Raw genomic sequence first — 19176 nt, 5'->3', positions numbered from 1 at the left:
CCAGCCACCAAACCCATAACATAATCGACCACAAGCTCAGTTCAATACCCCTGAACTTTAAATCAAGCACACCTGTTTGCATTCTACACCAGCATCCTTACCTGGACTTCCAAGACAGCTTTTGAGGAATCTTAGTCCTGGTTTTTTCAGTGATGTTACTTAGCCTTTCCAACATGCACACAGCCTGTTTATGTTTATAGAATTCTGCCTAGTTTAGCCTGTTTACTCATCTCACATTGATTGTTTCGTTAATTATAATTACTGCCTTCTCCCTTTTGTATGTCGCCTTGGTTTAATTAATAACTCCAGATCTAAATTTGTGTTCAAACCAGTGAACTCAGTGACAATATGACAATGAACATCTATTGAGAAAAAGATGCCTACCTTGTATAAGTAATATCCTTGTCTGTTCAAATCATTCTATTTCATTCATGCCCTCTTTACTTGATTTTGTTTACTACAATATGGTAATTGTAAAAGTAAATAAATAAACAAATAAATAACAGAGAAAACTAAGATTGAGGTTGATCTTATGTGACCTTTCTCACAGACATTTTATATGAATTTTAGTAGATAACATTTAACTGTTTGCTTTGAGGGAAAAAAATAATTATAAAACCCACACCATGCTTAAGCAAAAGTAATAGTTTTGTGTGTAAATCTGGATCTTTTTTTACAAACAGGATTTAGACTAAGCAGCACATTCCACAGCATCTTACAAAGGGAAGAGAACAAATGTGCAATACAAGGAGAAGCAGGAAGAAAATTAATTAAATTAATATAAAATACAGTCAAAGCTTACATGCTGGGAACTAATGGTATGTCAGACAACATGCTCAAGATATTTTCAAAATTCAGATAAAAATATTAAAATATTTAATGATCACTGAACAACTGTTCATTTAAAATGCAACCTGAACTGGGATTTAACCAGGCTCCTATTGGCTCTACTATCGCCTGATTGCTAATGTAGATTTTACATACATGTTTATCTTGTGATATTTTTTTGCATTTTTTTTCTCTCCAATTTTTGTTTAAATTAATATCAATTCTTGTGTTCCAGTAATTTTAATAAATGCATTTTGCTTACATTTTTTTTTTTATCATGTGTACATTGATTTTCTATGCTTTCCTATGTTGTGCATTGACAGTGAAAATATAGTGAAAAGTAACCATTAACAGTGATCGAAATCATTAGTAGTACAATGGAAGACATTTGGTGGTATCGGTACCGACTACTAGATTTTTGGTATCGTGACATCCCTACCAGTGCACATTTATTTGTTCATCTGTGACAGACACATCTTTTTGCAGCTGTCATATATCTTTATATACATTCATATTTTGTAAAAGTAAAAATAAAATAAAAAATTTAAAAAACTTGCTTCTTCCAGTCAATGTCTATACTGTTATAGAAGCATTAAAATATTTTTTTAAATAGAAAATAACAGTTTGAAAAAACTTTCCACTCCTGTAGTTTGAAAGGACTTTCTTTCAACATATTACTTATTGTTAGTGCACCCTGGCCAACCCAAAATACAATAAAATCTCTCTTTGTTGAGTTAAGACATGATGTCAGAAGAATCTTAGTTCTTTGGGAGTAAACAGGACATCCTTAATATTCTCTATGAAGTGGGATCAGAGAGAGAGAACAAGCATACATGAAAAATAAAGCAGCGCATCCCACAACTGATGCAACAAGAAAGCAAGAGGTGTTTGAGCTTTGTGTTAGGGAACAGGAGCTAATTACAAAAATCTATGGAGATAGAGGGTGCAACTTGTTATTGATGTCACTAAGGAAGTAAATTGGCTCATGTTCTTCTTTTTCAGACTCACTGAGAAAACATTTTGCAATGAAATAAGAGCTGGAGACTGTTCCAGGAAGATGGCTTAAAAAGTCTAAACTCAGTCTCGAATCCTGTGTTGAATAAGTCATATCTCACACCTACAGATTTGTCAGTCCCCCCCCCCAAAAAAAAAAAAAAAAAAAAGAAATATTACAGCTTGTTAACTTAATGCCAGTTATGCCGAGTCAGGATTGGGTACATTCACTGTGAACTTTAAAACCCTCCAGATGAACCCTGAAAATGTGATAAAGTATTACTTCAATAGAAGAAAATCAGATGTAACCAATGTTTTGCAGCAGAACAAGAGTTTTTATCATTACTTATGAAGACTACCAACCAAGTCTCATTAGAGACAGTTAATACTAAAGATTATTATGTTTTGTAGCCTATCTATCTTGCATTCATTATTTGTTAATTACTTATATTATTTATAAGTAGAATATGAAACATAATTTAACAGTGCCTATTGTTTTCTCTGTGACACTGGCACCTGCTGCCTCCAAGTGTTGCTGCCTCTTGGGCTACTCTTCTGACTATTCTTCTGACTCTCTGTTCAGAAATCTTGCGAGGAGCTTCTGTGCATGGCCAGTTGATGATGGAGTGATGTTGCTTCCACTTGCGGATAATGGCCACAATAGCGCTTACTGGACAATTCAGAAATTTTGAAATACGTCTGTATCCGATTCCATCAATATGTCTTGGAATAATAAGGTTGTGAAGGTCTTGGGAGAGCGCTTTGCTTTTAGCCATCATGAGATGTTTCTTGTGTGACACCTTGGTAATGAAAAACCTTTTTTATAGACCATCAATTTACTAACAAAGCTGATATAAATTTGCCCTGTTACAACCCGCTATCTTGGGACAGGAAGTTTTTGTGTGCTGTGACATTTTGTGTGCAGGTCCGAACTCCCTCCCAGACTTTCCGGCATGCCCTATGGTGGCCATATTTAAAGAGGAAGACGGAGTGAGAATGGTGGGATGTTGGACGTGGTTACATGAGATTGTGTTTGGTTGTATGCTATTTTCTGACTGCTGTTTTGGTATTTGACTTTTGCCTGGTTTTTTGACTCCGAGCTTGGTTATCCCTAAATCTGTTTATGTGTATTCTCTTCACTTTTGTATATATGTTCACATGGATCACTTGCAGTAGGGGTGTGGCTGCCATTTCTTTTGGGAGAGGGTTCCTTTTGTCTCTGTTTCTTTGCTTAGGTAGTTAGGGAAGAATACTTGTATTTTCTCTATTTTCCTTTTAGGTAAGCTAGCTACCTAAACAATAGAATTCTTTTGTTTATTATTTTGGCCTTGGCCCACCCTGAAGTTATGCCTGGTTTGTTTAATTTGTACAATTATATGTATATATTGTCTGTTACAATATACCGCAACCTTTTTCACACAACCTTGTTTGTGTTGTTATTCCCATATTTAAAGATGAATCTAATTGAATCCCGAGCTGGTTACTCTGTGCGGTCCAACAGCCCAGATAGGGGGTATAATTACTTACGGATTTCAGCTGGTTGCTTGCCTTACCTTACCTTGGAGAACTGCTTTTTCTTAGTGTGTTCAATACTTTTTTTCCTGTGTCATTCCACTTTATTACACATAACTTTATTTATGGACTTTAATGTTGTGAATTCTTTATATTTCTAGATGTCTTGAGTTTATACTGATGTCTGATGAAAATTTCATGTGAATAGTGTCACGTAATTAAACGTAATGGAGGTTAGGACGGACGCAAATGCATATAAGAGCTTTTATTAAAGACAGGCAGGCAAACAAATCCAAATTATGAGACAATAGCATGGTCAAAAACAGGCAATGGGTCAGGCGATTAGCAAACAGGCATAAACTAGGCAAGGTAAAAGCACGTAAGAGACACAAGAAATAAGATCAAAGACTATGAAACAAAATGAGGAACAAGGTGCAAACATTTGGTATGGTGACAACACTCAGTACTCCACAAAGTGCAAAGAGACACAAGGGGTTTAAATGACAAACGTAATCAAAGGTGAACACAAAACAGCTGAGACTAATGATGACACAGACGGGAAATAACCAGTGACAGTACAGGGACGGAGACAGGACATAAACCATAACAAAGGCACGTATGGAAAGTAAGCAAAGTCAGTGTCAATGAAAACCCAAAAGCGTGCGCTGGAGCACCTAGCTCATCCTTCGAGCTTGCGCTTCGAGCTCACGCTTGGGTTTCCGATTACGCTGCACGCCACAGCGCTCAAGGGGAAATCATGACAAATAGTCTCATTGGAAAGATATTTACTGAAAAAAATTATGACGCGTCCAATACGTATTTCCCCCACTGTATTTATACCAGCAAGTTTAAATAATACAAAAGTTACAATTTGGTAAAAATCATGTCCTTAAAAGGTACATACCGGAAAGGTACACATTTGTTTCTTTATATTAAGGTACAGTTCTGTCCCATTAAGTGGTACCACCCCAGTGACAATGGTTTGTACCGTCTTTAGTACAAAATTTTACATTTTTTTCCCCTGAGTGTGTGGGTCTGGCATAATCTGTAGTTTTAGAAATCATAGTGTGTGCAAGGTGGCATGGTGGTGCAGTAGGTAGCATTCATACCTCACAGCTTCAGAATCCCAGATTTGATCCTGAGCTTAGGTTACTGACTGTTTGGAGTTTCACATGTTGATCCCATGTCCATGTTGGTTTTCTCTAGTTTCCTCCCATCTCCCAAAAGACATGCCAGTAGGTGGATTGACTACTGTAAATTGCCCCAGATTTGAATGTGTGTATACATGGTGCCCTACGATAGCTCATGAAGGGTCTAGTCCCTACACAACCAGTCTTTCTGGGAAAGACTCTAGATTCTGTGATCCTGACCAGGATACAGTGGTTACAGAAGATATTAAGTACATTAAAATTTAGTCTAATTGCACCTATAGCTTATTAACACTACTGCACAAAATTAACATGTTCAGCCTGCCATGTCATCTGAAGCCAGCAACTCAATTTCCCAGAATGCAACACTAACTACAAACATGGCTGAGGACAACTACACTTCCCAAACACACACAGACACGTTCACCATCTCCAGAGTTCTAATTAGTGACACCTGTTTCCAAACACACACACAGCAAGCACCCTTTGTAATAGACTGATTATTGACACATACTTTGCAATGTAAACGCTCAGTTGCTGTTGTCTCTATCTTTATCAAGCCTTTCTATCGTGTTTTTTGTATTCTGGGTTTGACTTTGTTTACGCCCTCGACTTTGTGTATCGACCTTGCCTGCTTTGGACTGTTTGCCTGATCGCATGACCTCTGCCTGTTTGTTTACTGACTTATGCCTATTCCTTTGGATTTGTTATACCATACCAACTGCCATACATGCATTTGCTCCTGCCTGTGCCTCCATTACGTGACACTCTTTTATTCATCCTATGTATTTAATTTGTGTTATTGTTATCTATCATATCCTCATAGTATTTTTATTCTGACTCTCTCTTATTTGGACTCTACTTCACTATGAGTGATCTTGCATGAGAGTTTAACTCGTGAGAATGACACAGATTTAAGAATCAAATATTGCAGAAGACTACAGGGGACAGAACAGAATGGAATGAATGAGGCTCAATAGCTAATGTGGTTTCTGAACATGCTTCAAATGCAAAGGACCATATACTCTAATGTTCTTTATGGAGAAATGAAGTTTCCTAAGTGAAAATTCAGTCGACGGATGACTACTATGCAAGGCCTGGTTTATTGGATAAATTTGCTCTCTCTCTACCTCTGAAATGTCAGCTTGATGCATCTCAATTAGTTAGTTGTCTGCATTGTCACAGGCGCTGTTTATTGTGAGCAAGACCTGACCCAATTCCACTTTCATCATTTTTGGCCTACACAGCAAAGTAAATGAAGTGCTATGCTTCAATTGATCGAGTTTATGATGTTTTCCTTCACTGTAATAATGGGGCCAATTTGACAGGAATAGGTTAGCAATTTGTGAATTGTGAGTGTTGCATTATAAATGAAATTAGTCAGCATTTACTGAGCAATGTGGCATGTCCTTGGCATTCTTTTTCACTCTTTTCTGACAATATTTGAATACAGTATTCTCATCAAAAGATGATGTTGACATGCATCAGATGAACAGTTGCACCGACACTGACAAAATGTTAAATGCTTGCATTCCACAGAGATGGCTGAATTATTAAAAAAAAAATGTTTTTATATGTTTCTGCATTTTCTTTCTTTTCATCATCCCTCTGCTCCAGCTTTTGAAACTCTCACAGATTAAAGAATGCTTGGTGTTCAAAAGAAACCCCTGAATTGCACATCCAAAAGAAAGAAAAAGTGGGAGAATATAACAATCTGTATTATGCAAAGTACCATGCCAGAAAATGGATTGCTTTCTTTGAGATGATGTGTGGCTTTCATGAAATAGAGAATCAAACTATACTGTATTTTAGAAGTCTGTGTGCCATTAGTATGCCAGTATTTGTATGCATTCAAATGTGCATCACGCACACACATGCACACCCTCTGGAATATTCTTAACAGATACAGTATATGCTTTATACACTTCACACTACAAATAAAAAATAGTTATTAAACTTTATTTTTAAAAGCATTGAAAATTGAGATTAAAAAACTAATTGCAAGTTTAATTGGAACTGCACTGTGTTAGCAATAACTATCAATATGTAACACAAGATTGCAAGGTTGTAACTTCTGAGATACCCATTCTTTAGAAGTTCCATTTCTTAGACCATGTTCATGGTACTCTCTGAATTCAGTGAAATTTAAATATTGGCTGACATTGTTATATCCCACAAAAATGGGGCACAATCCCGCTCCCCTGAAAACACACTTACACGTGAATGTGAAAGTGACTGCTCCTATTATCTGACCAGGAGAAAGGAGTGGCTACAGTTTTATCCTGCTATTAAACACATACCACTATGTTGAATGGACAAAGCCCTTGATCTTCAAAGAAGATCACAGCTGTAAAATAATACATGAAAAGATATGTGCTCATGCTGAAACATTGGGTCTCTCCTCCAATGAGTTGGAAACCAATTGAGAAATCAGTATAATAGAACAAAAGACAGCAGAGGAGGCAGCCTGAGGCACAGAAGGAGAACAGAGGCAAAAAAAACACAAACCCGCATCTTCTAGACCTAAAGCAGATGAGCTGACGGAAGGGTGAGGAGAAGGCAAGAACCATGAAAATGAATTAGCAGCTACCACATACACAAAATGAACAAAAAAGCATGAATCATTACATGGCCTTGGGCTAATAATTAAAACATTAATACATATGATGAGTAAGGAAGACAATATCAAAAACAATGCAAACATGACTGCTGCTGCACACTGGACATCTTATATCAGAAGTCCAACAGCAAAAGTAAAGTGTGACAGTTAAATGCAGATACTATAAATGTAAAATGGCCTAAATCACTTTAACATCACATTATTGTCTATAATTGAATTGTGCTAACAGGGAATTTTATCAACAACCCAACAACCATCTTTGCAGAACTTTAAAGTATAGTTTCTACACTGATAGCCTTAATGTTTCAACACAATCCCAAATACATTGTCAGCTACAGACATGTTCATCTGAAAACGTGCCTGGATCTTGCTTGACCAATAACCTCATGAAAGTATGAAAAAGTAATTACAGCAGACTGAGAGTAGGTACATAAAAATTAGTAATGACACTGCAGTATCCCAAGTATGTATTTGGACCATATAGTGTCCAAATACGAATGTGTCATAGAATTCATAAGCATTCCATGTGTTTTGAAGCCAACAGTTATTTTATGCAATTTAGATAACAATGAATATTAGTTAATTATTTACTCATGAGACATAAATTGATGCAATAAATTGATGCTCCTATTAAGATCAGGCCTGTCCCCTATTATAAATATTATGTATCCTCCCACTCTTCCCCCGGTATATACCTGAACTCTGGGCCTTAAAAGTCATTGGCAGATCGCTTGAGTTGCTTTATAGGAAAACTGGTCTTACTGTTTGCCATCTAGATTTTATTGACCACCTCAACACATACAAAACTGCTCTGAACTTTGTGCAATCTAATTATGTTTCCACAATGATCAATAAAGCAAGCAATAGGCCTAAGGTTTTGTTTGACCCAATCAATAAGTTCACCCAACCCCCAGCACATGATGTTCATGCATCTGAAGAGTTCTGTTGCTCTTTCCTGAATTATTACAAGGAAAAGTTGAATGCTTTCTGCCTGTGCTTTATAGGCAAGGCCTCAGATTTTAGTTTTCTGCCTGACCACACTTATCAACAATTGTCTAGCTTTACTCCTACGAATCCCTCTTCTATCAGTGACTTAATACTGAAATCCAGTTCTTCATCTTGCCACCTTGATCCTGCTACAACATTTCTCCGCAAACGCTGTTATTCTGTCCTCTCTGCACCTATTTCTCACTTCATAAACAATTCTTTAGCTTCTGCATTTCTCCCTCAACCACATAAAACTGCAGCAGTGACTCCAGTTCATAAAAAACCTAACTTGGACCCTACTGTTCTTTCTAATTTTCACCCTATCTCTGACTTACCATTAATTTCTAAAATACTGGACAGTACATTCTTACATTTAGATAGTTTTACATTTCTATGCAGGATTATAAGTCACCCACTGAAAAACATAATTGCTGTAGATGCATGATTTTACTTTGTATCACTTCTTGTCCCAGGGTCATTTAAGTCATTATCAATTTACTAAACTACTATTTGTAATCTCTTTAAGACAAACACATCTTTAAAGTGCCACTATTATGTTTTTCCAGAAATTACCTTTCATGTAGTGTATTATATAGCGGTGTGTGAATGCAAAAAGTCTGCAACATTTCAAAAATCAAAGCGCATGACAAATGGAGTTATTATCTCCCAAAAGAAAGAACTGATTCTGAACAGCCTGAAATGAGTCATCAGTAATTCCAGACTTACTTCCCTACCTAGTTTTGTAACAAAAAAAACCCACCTCTGGTCTTCATTGTCTGCTTGGGAACAACGTGTACTTTGACCCACCCTCAAACACTACAGTTGTACAGTAGTTCCATTCTGAAAGAGTTAGGTTCATGTCTATAAGATGTTTTCTGTGCTGCAAAAGCAAAACCACTTTGCATGGACTCCCAAAGGATGAGGATGTAAGGTGGTTAGAATTCATTTTTAAAACAATGCCACATGTGCTTCTTGTGCAGAGCAAACGCCAAAAGTTTGAGGGGTTTTTAACAGTCAAAGTAGCTGTAGTCCACACCTCCAAACTCATTTTCTTAACGAGACTCCAGGTGTGTTAAAACCTGACTCCAATTAGCTTTTTTGAGGTCATTAACTCAAGGTTTCACATACTTTTTTCACAAGCACTATGAGGTTTTTTTGGTTGTTCTCAATAAAGACATGAAAGATCAGAATTTTTTTGTGTTATTATTTTAGACACATTATATTTGTCAATACCCTTGAGTTAGATGAAGATCAGATAACATTTTATGACAAATTTATGCAGAAAACCATGAAATTCCAAAAGGTTCAAATGCTTTTTCTTGCCACTTTTGTTCTGACAGAACCAGTCTCTCCAAGGTCTTGATGATGTGAGAGGTCACTGGTGTGTAGTTGTTAATTGTACAGGGCTAGGTGCAGGAACTAGTCAAGATTTCAGCACAGATACTCTCTCTGAGTTCAGGCTCAGACTGAATATGTAGTGAAGTACTCCACAAAGCTAGGTAGCACATGCTTTGTGTACTCTTGGGTTGACGCCATCTTGCCTTGATGTCTTAGCTGATTTGAGCCTGTTCAGCTCCATCCTCACCTGTTGTGCAATGTGTCTGATGTTCAGGCTAGTTGAGACTTGTTTGAGTCCTGTTAGAGTCCACTGGATAGGTTGGCCTCAAACATCATCTCTGTGGAGTAAGAGGAAGATGTTACTGTTGAGGAATGCTGTTGTGTTCTGGTTGTCTGAAGGGTCCATGTTTTGACGATGGCCCACTCCTTCGGTCTCAATGTTGAATTGAAAGAACAGGTTCTGCTCATTGGTATTTTCAAGATTGCACCCTGTCTCAGGTCATGATATCTGCATATAACCTGTGATGTTCTTCATGCCCCTCTACACACCACCTTTGTTATTATTCTGTAGTATAATTTCCAGTTTTCATCTGTACCTGTGTCCGTTCTTTCTGGACTTGTTCCACTTCCTCCATGTTCCTCTGATGAAATGATCTCTTCTTCCTATTCAAATGAACATTAATGTCCTCTGCATGGACTACAGACTACATACCAGTTTGGGACATCAAAATAATGCTGCAGGGCTTCAGTGGTCTTCTGTCACCATCTCCTTGTTCCAATCTTCCAAATCTCCTCTTGCCACTCTTCATGTATCTGGAATAATCTGGAATCTGTCAATATTCATGTTGGAGTCAGAAATATTTTTGTGCAACATCGTGTCCCTAAAGCATATTATGCTGCACTCACAGAACTTCTTTTGAGGAGTAAAGCGAGGTAAATAGAGAAAAGCTAGAGAGCAACTGCAATAGGCGGCCACTTTAGTCAGTGCTGGAAGTTGTAAATTATATTTTAGACTGTAGTGCTACAGAAGAAGTGCTTAAAATTAATTCTTTGTGTCAGTAATTACTACCAAAAAGTATACGTATATACAGTCATAATTTTCTGTTGTCCTCCAATAAATTTAAGTATGAGGAAGAACAATTAATTTTAATACCTTTAAGTGAAAGCAGCATCACAGGTTTCACACTTAAACATTAAAAGTTTCCACTTCATCAAAGTTTTCACAGAGAAGAAAAACAAGTTTCATTCATTACCAACCCCCTCCGAACTTGACTTTCTTTGAAAACTGAAAATGAAATTGGAGAATCTGCAGAAGCACTACCACAAAGGATGTAACCTTTAGGTTTGAACAGTTTCTATTGTTTTAGCCATGTTTTTGGATTTTTCTGCCTCTCTCTTCAATAAAGCTCTTAACTGCACTTGCATCCATTTCATATTCTCATAACATGACATGCAGCAAATATATTATATAAAAACACTACTAAAAGTCACAGAAGAATAAATATGACATAAAGCAAACACAAATATGCAGATGCAGTTATACATATTAAGAAAAGTCAGATATAGAGGAGTCAAACTGCATTTTAATTAAATTCAATTCAGTTCTATTTGTATAGTGCGATACAATAGACATTGTCCCAAAGCACCTTTACAGAAATATATAAGTTCAGGATATATATTTTAATGAGCAAGCCAGAGGCGACTGTGGCAAGGAAAAACTCTGAGATGAGGAAGAAACCTTGAGAGCAACCAGACTCAAAAGGGAACCCATCCTCATCTGGCTGACACTGGATAGTGTGATTATAAATAAGTAAATCCCTTCTAAAACTGTGTATACTACACGGTCAAATAGTGCAATTGTGTAACCAGGAAAATTCATTACAGTTTTTACATGAAGACTGTTTTGTTGAACTTATCCACTGTTCACTGATGCAGACTTGAGTGCAAAACTGTTTGTGGCAATTGTAATCCTAGCCATCATAGCATAACTGTTCATATGAATTGAGGTCCAAAGCCATTTTATGGTTTTTAAGTAGTACCATCCTCAGTAATCTCAATGATTAGGCTGCACCATGTGGGGGCCAACCTCAGCAGCAGCATGTGACTTCCAATTGATGAGAATTCCAACCAGAAGTAGGTAATTAGGATGGATTAGGCAGGTCTGGAGAGCATAAGGGGTCAGGATCACTTGCATATCATGAGTATCATGTGTAGATTGACACAAAGAGAGAGGGAAAGAGAGAGGGGAAGGGAGAGAGCGATTATTAGGTATGCTTATTGCACCATAATGGTTAAGAACAATGTACTTTGCATGAGTGCATGCACGGACTCCAGCAAGACTAGCTATGGCAGCATAACTAAAAGGGAGAGTCAGAAGGTAACAGACATGAGGGCACCCTGGGACATAAGGTGGCCAGCCACGTCACCATCAACAAACCTGGGTGAATGTATGAAAGTGGATCGGCAACAGCATCCAAACATCCCAGTTCACCACAACACTTTATGCCCATAAGCCCGCTAGATCTGCTCCTTTACCTAAGAAAAAAATATTCACAAAAGCTTGACTAAACAAATATGTTTTCAGCCCAGACTTAAACACTGAGAAACACTGTCTGAATCCTGAACACTAATTGGAAGGCTGTTCCATAACTGTGGAGCTTTGTAAGAGAAAGCTCTTCCCCCTGCTGTAACCTTGACTATTCGAGGTACCAACATATAGCCTGCACCTCTTGATCAAAGTAGGCATGGCAGATCATAAAAGACCAAAAGTTCATCCAGGTACTGTGGCACAAGACTAGTCATCGTTTTATAGATCAATAGTAGTATTTTATAATCAATGCGAAATTGTTCTGGGAGCAAATGCAGTGTGGATAAGATAGGTGTCATGTGGTCATATCTTCTGGTTCTAGTAAGGACTCAGCTGTATTCTGGACTAACTGGAGCTTTTTTCTGCATCTACTAGAACATCCAGACAGTAAGGCTTTACAATAATCCAACCTAGAGTTGATGAAAGCATGAATTAATTTTTCTGCATCGTGTAGTGACATTATATTTCTTATCTTATCAATATTTCTGAGGTGAAGGAAGGCTATCCTAGTAATGTTATCTACATGAGTGTCAAATGAAAGCCTGGAGTCAATAATCACCCCAAGGTCTTTTATGGTTGCACATGATGAAACAGAAAGGTCATCCAGAGTTACTTTGTAATCAGAAAGCTTACTTGTAGCTGCATGTGGTCCTAGTACAAGTACTTCTGTCTTGCCAGAAATAAGTAAGAGGAAGTTAATAAGCATCCAGTGTCTAATGTCCTTTACACATTCCTCAACTTTATTAAGCTGGTGTCTGTCATGTGGCTTTGCTGAAACATACAACTGTCTGTCATTAGCATAACCATGGAAGTTAATTCCATGTTTACGAATAATTTGACCCAGAGGTAGCATATATAAAGAAAAAAGCAGTGGGCCTAAAACAGAACCTTGTGGAACACCAAACTGTACCTCAGTATGCATAGAGAAGTCACCATTTACATCTACAAACTGATAACGATCAATCAAATAAGACCTGAGCCAGTAGAGGGTCGTTCCCTTAATGCCAACAACATTTTCTAGTGTACCAAGGAGAGTATGATCACTGATATCAAAAGCTGAGGCACAACCCTAATCAGAGGCCAGTAGTGGGTCATTTACCATTTTAACCACCCCTGTTTCTGTGTTATGATGAGGCCTAAATCCTGACTGATGCATTTCATGAATGTTGTTCCTATGTACGTATGAGCATGACAGTCGGTGTTACTTCCACAAGTGCTTTACTCAATTCAGTTGTCAAAAATACAACAATATACTCATAAACATTTGTACAAAACAGTAAACCGAAAGTGCATTAAGACATTAAGTAAAAGTACACATAAAAATACGCCTTTCATATCCACATGTTCAAATTTCGGCTCAACACAAGCGTTTTTCTGGTTTTCAGTACAAGGCGAGGATCTGCCTGTGTGCGCACGACAAAACTTACTTATATCTACTCAAAAACTATCAGAAACAAAATATAAGTACGTCTCAAAACATCAGCAACTTAACACGGATAAAAACAGGCGACTTATACATGCACAATATACCTATATAGAGGAGAAATAAGTCAAAAGCATGACGGTCGGTGTTACTTCCACGAGAGCTTTACTCGAATGGAAAATTATCGCTTTTCCTCCAGGTATATGGACGGTGACTAAAGCAATTGATCCCAGAGTGCAGGATTCAGACCATCCTAATAGATGACTGATCAGCGTTATACTCACTTGAATCATCAATGTATTAACACATTAAAATGGAACAACAGTGAAAAATAAACACTCTTTTAACTCTTTTTTTTATTATTGTAATTTTTTTTTTAAATATTTGACTATTTAACTTATTACACTACAACCTTTTCTAAGATCTTGTAGGTAAAGGGGAGATTTGATATTGGCCTATACCTGGAAAGTTGACAGGGGTCAAGGTTAGGTTTTTTAATCAGGGGTTTGATAACCGCTAGTTTAAATGATTTTGGTACATAGCCAGTGCTAAGGGAAGAATTGATTATATTTAGAATGAGTTTAATTACTACAGGAAAAATCTTTTAAAGAAATATGTAGGTAAGGGATCTAGTATACAAGTTGATGATTTTACTGAAGAGATTAATGAAGACAGTTTGGTCTCTCTAAGAGGAGTAAAACATTCTAAACATTGATCTGATATTGCTATATTATCATCTACAGGGTTAGTTATAAAACGGTTTTAATTTAATAGCCTGAATTTCACATCTAATATTTGCAAGTTTACCAATGAAAAAATTAATGAAATTTTCTCTGCTATTTAATGATTGTGTGCCTGTTTTTGTGGTGGTTCTATTCCTAGTTATTAATTTTGCTATTTTGTTGAATAGAAATCTAGAATTGTTTTTGTTTTCTTCTATTATGGTGGAGAGAGACATTTCTAGTAGCACTAAGAGATTTTCTATAGTTCAGGTGGCTCTTCTTCCATGCTGTTTGAAATATTACCAATTTGGTTTGGTGCCATTTAAGTTCTAATTGTCAAGTAGCCTGTTTTAAGGTACGCGTTTGATTGTTATACTAGGGTTCTAGCTTTTTCTCTCTAAATATTTTTCTTTTGAGTGGAGCCACCCTATCTAATGTTTAGTGGAGTGTTGACCCTAAGCATTCAGTCGCCCAATCGAGTTCCCTCGGATCAGACGGTGATCCAAATTTAACTGGCGTCTCTGGGAGGTTATTGATGAAGCTCGGTGCAGTAGCTGACCGATAATGGTCTGAGATAACTTATACCTATATAAACTTACACCTATACTGGATACTCTTTTTAAAAAGATTTTCTTGGAAAATCAACAGCTCATGAATTTTTATCACGGACTGTGAAGTCATTGGATTTGTGCAAGTAAGCTTTTAATAAGTAATATTAAAAAATCCATCAGTCCTGAGACACTAAGTGCAGATAATTTCTCCTTTAACAAGTCTTATTTTAGTCATTCTTGGAAAAGATTTTTGATCAAACGTTTCAGATTGCAATGATCCTGTTAGGACTTAGATTATCAAATTCTGTGTACAATTGATTTGAAGAAGAAGAAAAAAACAGAGGGCCAAAACAATTAGATTGTATACGACAATAGCGTTAGTTATGTTCAGCAAAACCAATCAATACTTTGGGCAGATGGATCAAATCCCAACTCACCACTGTGATTCTGTCAGATCCCTGTCCACTTCACTCTCTGACCACCCATTACCACCCAATTACCTCCAAATGCCATTTAAAGCTCACTCGTCGTACTATAATGCCCTAATATCTTGCATTGTCTTGTTGCCAAAGCAGTGCTTCAGACATGTTTTTGAAGCCAACAGCACTTTTGGTCAGTATTGCACTGTCTTCACACAAAGATACCACTGCCACTGTAAAGGTATTGTGTTGGTGAATTCTCATTAATCACAGTCTTTCATGTAATTCAGTTTGATCTCACAGGAAGCTACTCTGCTGCATGACTCACACTCAGCAAATAAACAAAGCAGTTTCATGGGAAGGAAAAAGAAGTAATACATAAAATAAAATAAATAAATAAGCAAAATTAGCCATAAATGTCAAAGTAGCTAGATGTGATTTTAATAGTTTACTATCAAATAGTATCACAATAGTTACATATCATACTACATTTCCCTATGTATGGTTCATGATGTTAACTTTGAGATATGATTTGATAAAGTAAATTCAAATAGAAAGGTTGTATTCAGGTCTGCTTTTGTGCACACTCATACTGTAATTATGGACACTGACATGGTGGTTACCAATACATGGGCATCATTCTGGACAGTAAAAACAATTTTAAGGCTAACAGATATAATTTGTGAAAAGGTGGAGCAAATGTATGTATTTACTTTGGAAAACGTATTTTCTTTGACATTTTAATGTAAGCACAACTATATGCGCATTTTATTATTGACATTTTATTGACTCAGTTTTAACTTTGTACATGCACTAAGGTTTGTGGACACTTGACCAGTCACACCATTTTGTGCTTGTTGAACATCCTGTTCCAGATTTATTCCCCTTTGCCGTTCTAATAATCTCTACTCTTCTGGGAAGGCTTTCCACTAGATTTGGGGATGTGTCTGTGGGGATTTGCCCATTCAATCACATGAGCATCAGTGAGTTTAGGAGCTGATGTTGGCAAGGAGGCTTAGTATGTAGTTGGCATTCCAGTTTATCCCAAAGATGTTCAGTGGGGTTGAGCTCAGGGCTCTGTGAAGGCCACTCAGTTTATTACATACCAACCTTGGCAAACCATGTCTTTATGGACCTCACTTTGTTTGTGGCCCCTTAGTTCCAGTGAAGGGAAAGCTTAACTGTACTGCATACAAAGACATTCTAGACAATTCTGTGCTTTCAATTTGTGTCAGCAGTTTGGGGAAGACACATATATGGATGTGATAGTCAGGCGTTCACAGGTGGTGTTCCAAAAACAATGTGGGCTTTATAGATAATTATAGTAGTTTTGAGGGCAAGGCTGGTCTGTTAGGGTGTGATGGTATCAATCCCACTCGGGAAGGTGGTGCTCTCATTTCTTGTAGCATAGCACATAGTCTGAGAGCAGTCTTAGTTAATCATTGACAATCCAGAGCCAAGGCCAGGGAGCAGACAAGCAGGCTGAATCGACTGTCTGCTAGCTGCACTGAGTCGTCACCTACGTTCCACAATATCAAGATTGTGTCTGTTCCCCTGAGCTAAACAAAAATGTAATTATTATTTGCAGACACCTAGGGCCATATTCTGAATTCCTTGGTGAATTTGCAAAATTGATCTCGAACCTGGTTGTTTCTCTAGACAAAGCAATAATTGTTGACAACTTTAATATTAATTTTGATAACCTGGAATTCCCTCTGAGAACAGCAGTTGTGTCTATTCTAGATTCAGCATGGGTCAATCAGGATGTAATAGGACCCACTCGTAATGGTGGTCACACTCTTGACCTTATACTAAAATACGGATTAAATATAGAAAATGTAGTCACATTTCCACAGTCTGACGCTATCTCAGATCATTATCTCATCTCGTTTAAATTGCATATTGATCATAATATATGCACCTTGTCACTGTGACGACAAAAGAGAAAGGTCAGCTCCGCATCAGCACAACCAATATTTTGGACAGCCAGAGAGCGCGTGGCTGCGAGGTGGGGCCGCAGAGACACACATGACTGGCGGCTAATTATCAGCACACACGTTCTCCACCGTCTAGCAGTTGGCGGGGAGCGTATAAAAGGGCCAACCTCCTCTAGCGGGGGGGGGTTCCTGAAACGTGACTAAAGTTATGTTTTGTGTTTCTTCCAGAGGATTCAGATATGATAAAAGACTTCGCTCCCTGGCTGCATCCACAGAGCTCCCTGACCGCCGAATGGGATCTCAACCGCACTAGAAGACCCCAGCACACCCTCTGTAGCCCCGAGGATGACACCAACCCCTGAGCACTTCACCCCACAGCACCTCGTTTCGACCCACATGCTCACAGTATTGAAGAAAACTCTCCACGTTAGACAATTAAACGGCCTCCTGTGTGTCTGGGCTCAGCTCATCATTGCCTAAGCTTGCTACACCATGCTACTGTGTCTTATATACATTCACATCAGCTAGAAGTACTTGAACTAGGACCACGTGTAGGTAGAAGTAAGCTTTCTGATTACGTAGTTACTCTAGATGGTCTTTCTGTTTCGTCATGTGCAGCAGTAAAAGACCTTGGTGTGATTATTGACTCCAGTCTTTCATTTGACGCTCATGTAGATAGTATTACTAGGATAGCTTTCGTTCATCTCAGAAATATTGCCAAGATAAGAATTATAACGTCACTACATTCGGCCAGCTCCATCCAACCTCTTCATATGATTCAGAATGCTGCAGAGCGCCTTGTCTTCAACCAGCCCAAGAGAACCCATGTCACACCCCTCTTCATCTCCCTCCACTGGCTTCCTGTAGCTGCCCGCATCAAATTCAAGGCCTTGATGCTCACCTACAAGACCTTGTCTGGTACAGCACCCTTCTACCTCAACTCTCTCCTGAAGGCTTACGTTAACTCATGCAATCTGCGATCGATTAGCGACCGACATTTAGTAGTTTCCTCTCAGCGTGGCGCAAGGTCCTTTTCCAGAACTTTCACACTAACTGTTCCTCAGTGGTGGAATGAACTTCCAACCTCAATCCAGACCGCAGAATCTCTCACCATCTTCAAAAAACAGCTAAAGAGCCACCTCTTCCGTGAACACCTAACCAACTCATAAAAAAAAAAAAAATTGCACTTACACCTCTACTCTGTGCACTTTGCTTCTTCTGGAACTCAATTAATGGATCTTGTATGGTAGCACTACTTGTATTGTTTTCTGCTTGATATATCGCTTTGCTTGTATTTTTCTCATTTGTAAGTCTCTTTGGATAAAAGCGTCTACTAAGTGAATAAATGTATAAATGTAAATGTACATGTTGCAGAAATATTAGTTCATGCTTTAGATTATTGTAATGCCTTACTGTCTGGATGTTCCAGTAGGAGCATAAACAAGCTCCAGTTAGTCCAGAATGCAGCTGCAAGAGTCCTTACTTGAAAAAGAAAATGTGACGACATCACCCCTATCTTATCCACACTGCATTGGCTCCCAGTGAAATTTCGCATTGATTATAAAATACTACTATTAACCTATAAAGCACTAAATGGTCTCGTGCCACAGTACCTGAGTGATCTTTTGGTCTTCTATGATCCGCCACGCCTACTTAGATCAAAAGGTGCAGGATATTTGTCGGTACCTCTAATAGCGAAGGCTACAGCAGGGGGAAGAGCTTTCTCTTACAAAGCCCGACAGTTATGGGAGAGCCTTCTAATTAGTGTTCGGGACTAGTCTAGGCTGAAAACGTATTTGTTTACTCAAGCTTACCATGAGTAGACTTTCTTTTATGCAAAGTACACGATCTTACCTAACAATCTCTCCTTCTCGTTACCTCCCACTCCATATCTCCTTCTGTCTAGCCACAGATGATTTTATGGAGATGCCAGTGATGCTGACGTTTTCTGCACTCCGCACCTACCTGAACCATTCGGATGCCCTACCTCTGGATGGAGCTCTCATCAACTGGAGGCTACAGCCTGGAGATTGCTTAGGATGGTACCGCTTGAAGTACCATGAAATAGTTTTGGACCTCGATTCCACATGGACAATCTCACTGTGGTTGCT

The 19176-nt window shown here is 38.1% G+C and overlaps 1 long non-coding RNA gene across 1 annotated transcript in view; it reads right to left on the bottom strand.

The window, feature by feature from the left end:
- Positions 1 to 9068, bottom strand: part of LOC108273516 (uncharacterized) — a 46019-nt gene extending 36951 nt beyond the window's left edge. The window contains exon 1 of the long non-coding RNA XR_008397784.1: positions 8849 to 9068. This is a non-coding gene — a long non-coding RNA (uncharacterized LOC108273516). The remainder of the gene's footprint in view (positions 1 to 8848) is intronic.
- Positions 9069 to 19176: the final 10108 nt, after the last annotated feature.

The sequence above is a fragment of the Ictalurus punctatus genome, chromosome 13, assembly GCF_001660625.3.
Source record: "Ictalurus punctatus breed USDA103 chromosome 13, Coco_2.0, whole genome shotgun sequence".
NCBI classification, from domain to species: Eukaryota; Metazoa; Chordata; class Actinopteri; order Siluriformes; family Ictaluridae; genus Ictalurus; species Ictalurus punctatus.
Note: the sequence above shows the minus strand (reverse complement) of the source record. Positions and strands in the feature narration are given on the sequence as shown.